We start from the raw sequence: 2,731 nt of genomic DNA on the forward strand, positions 1-2,731 counted from the left end.
GACCCTGGTGCCACTGGGCGTCTGATCTTTTTGCCTAGTTAGTGTTTGGTGTTTGCTATGGTCTGAATGTCTGTGTCCCCCCCCCCCCAGTTCTAATGTTGAAATCCTAACTCCTAACATGATTATATACAGAGGATAATCCCCTTCTTTCCCCCTCTCTCCTTTTTTTTTTTTTTGGAGACAGAGTCTTGCTCTGTCAACCAAGCTGGAGTGCAGTGGTGCAATCTTGGCTCACTGCAACCTCCACCTCCTGGGTTCAAGCAATTCTCTTGCTTCAGCCTCCAGAGTAGCTGGGACTACAGGTGCACACCACCAGGCCTGGCTAATTTTTGTATGTATTAGTAGAGACGGGTTTCACCATGTTGCCCAGGGTGGTCTTGAACTCCTGACCCCAGGCAATCTGCCTATCTCAGCCTCCCAAGGTGCTAAGATTGCAGGTGTGATCCACCACACCTGGCCAATCCCTTTCTTTTGAGAGGTGATTAGATTATGAGGGCAAAGCCTTCATCAATGGGATTAGTGCTCTTACAAAATAGACCCAAGTAAGCTCATTTGCCCTTCCACTATGTGGAGACACAGCTAGAAGGTGTGTCCACTATTGTTATAAGTAGATAGACAGGAATGAGCAGGAAAGGAGAGGGCTCTCCCCCACCACCCACTAGGAATGCTGCTTGATGGTTCGACAATCATTGCATTGCCTCTTTAAAAACAATAATTGGGCAGCGCCAGGGAGAGGTCATTTCCTGATGGTTCACACCTGTTGACATAAAACTGTTAATTGAATGCAGACCCCAAGGAGAAGCAACTTCCTGGACATGCACATTAAGACATAAAAATGGCAAAGTACGATGTTCCAGGTACATGCTACCATTAAAAGAAAGAAAGCCTCAGATGGGCAACACGTCTAACTCCCCAAACATGCTCCCTAATACAGCTTCTAGGAAAAGCAGAAGAGTTGTGGTAATGTATGTAACACGTTATTGACAGTACATATGTTGATTCCAAGGAAATGCTGGCTAAGCGATTCTAGTGCTAAAATTACAGGCGTGAGCCACTGCACCCGGCCCTTTGTTTCACTTTTCTCATGCACTTAGGTAGGGGAAAAAATTACTGGCTAAGTTGATCAAGAGAATCTGGAGCCAAAATCAGTATTCAAGGGAACCTTAATTTCTGAAAAACCAATTTCCTTCTGGTTTATAAATGAATAAGAATTAGGCCCCAGAAACAGCAAAGTCTTACAGAAATGGCAAAATCTCACTCAAGATAACTTACACTGGGATGTTCCAAATGAACAACATTGCAGCCGAAGCTTCAAGAAAGATTTCAATATTTTTATTTAGAGGCTTTACAAAAGGCAAATAAAAAGCTTGAGTGATTGATTAAAAAAATTAGATCTGCTAACCTTTTGGCTTAGCTACTAACCCACCCCAAAAGTGGAAAGAAATTTATCCTAGCTAAGGTGTTTGTAAGGTAAGCCCTCAGGTAAAACAGCCTTGCTTCTTTTTCAGATCTACCCATGCTACGTCCAGGCATACAATTTTTTGGAGGGCCCTATTTCTCAATGGACTCCACCCATTACCCTGAATTCAGTAATTTTAGCTAAGAAACAGTAGCTAAATTAAAAAGAATACCCTATTGAATTAAAATACACCTTTCTAGAATTTAATTGGCTATCTTGAAACTCTTACCATTCTTTTAAATTTACATAATAAGTAATACCTTTGTTTAAGGTGCTTTTCTGGCCATCTTGTCTTAAGTGAACTTTTATTTGAGCAGGTTTTTTTCCCCTTGGTTTGAGCAAATGATGATACAATATTTAGGCCTAAAGTCTTAGCTCTGTGCTTATGAGATATAAATTTTTTTGTTACATCTAAGAGTTAGCCCTTAACAATTGCTTAGAGCAATGAAACCGTAATTGGAAGACTAATAGACCGAATGGGGAAAAGAAAAAGTATTTAAAAGTTAGCAAATGAAAATCCCTTATGAGAGCTATAAAATCTGCTTCTATGTGTTAGCATGTCTGTATCTGTTACGTGTATGCGATATTTGGCAAATAAAGCTAGTTTTTAAATTGTTGGTAAAATAAAAATGGTTTCAAAATTAGCAGTTAAATATATCTAGATACTTGATTGATTAGACTGTGAGCTTATGTCTTTGGTTCAGAGTCTCTGGATTCAGGTGTCTGGGTAGGTAGCCATGAAGAGGTCTCGACCAGCAGCTACAAGCCAGAATCGAGCCCAATATGGCTCCTTCTTCCTCTGCTTTCCCTGTTTTGCCTCCTGGCTATTTTGGGAGGGGCTGGGTCCTCCAGGTATAGTCCTCACAGCTCTGTCTTCTGTCCTGATGGATCCAGACCAACCCTGACCTTCACAGTCCTCCTGGGTGCCACGTGGCTACTTGAGACCTGGAATTATTGGGGGAAGAAATTAGGGAAGCTATCTGTGTCACAATTTTGAAATTCTTTTCAGTAATTTAAAATCTTAAGAGTCATGTTGGCCGGGCGCGGTGGCTCAAGCCTGTAATCCCAGCACTTTGGGAGGCCGAGAGGGGCGGATCACGAGATCAGGAGATCGAGACCATCCTGGCGAACACGGTGAAACCCCGTCTCTACTAAAAAATACAAAAAACTAGCCGGGCGAGGTGGCGGCGCCTGTAGTCCCAGCTACTCGGGAGGCTGAGGCAGGAGAATGGCGTGAACCCGGGAGGCGGAGCTTGCAGTGAGCTGAGATCC

This window comes from Theropithecus gelada, chromosome 4, assembly GCF_003255815.1.
Source record: "Theropithecus gelada isolate Dixy chromosome 4, Tgel_1.0, whole genome shotgun sequence".
NCBI classification, from domain to species: domain Eukaryota; kingdom Metazoa; phylum Chordata; class Mammalia; order Primates; family Cercopithecidae; genus Theropithecus; species Theropithecus gelada.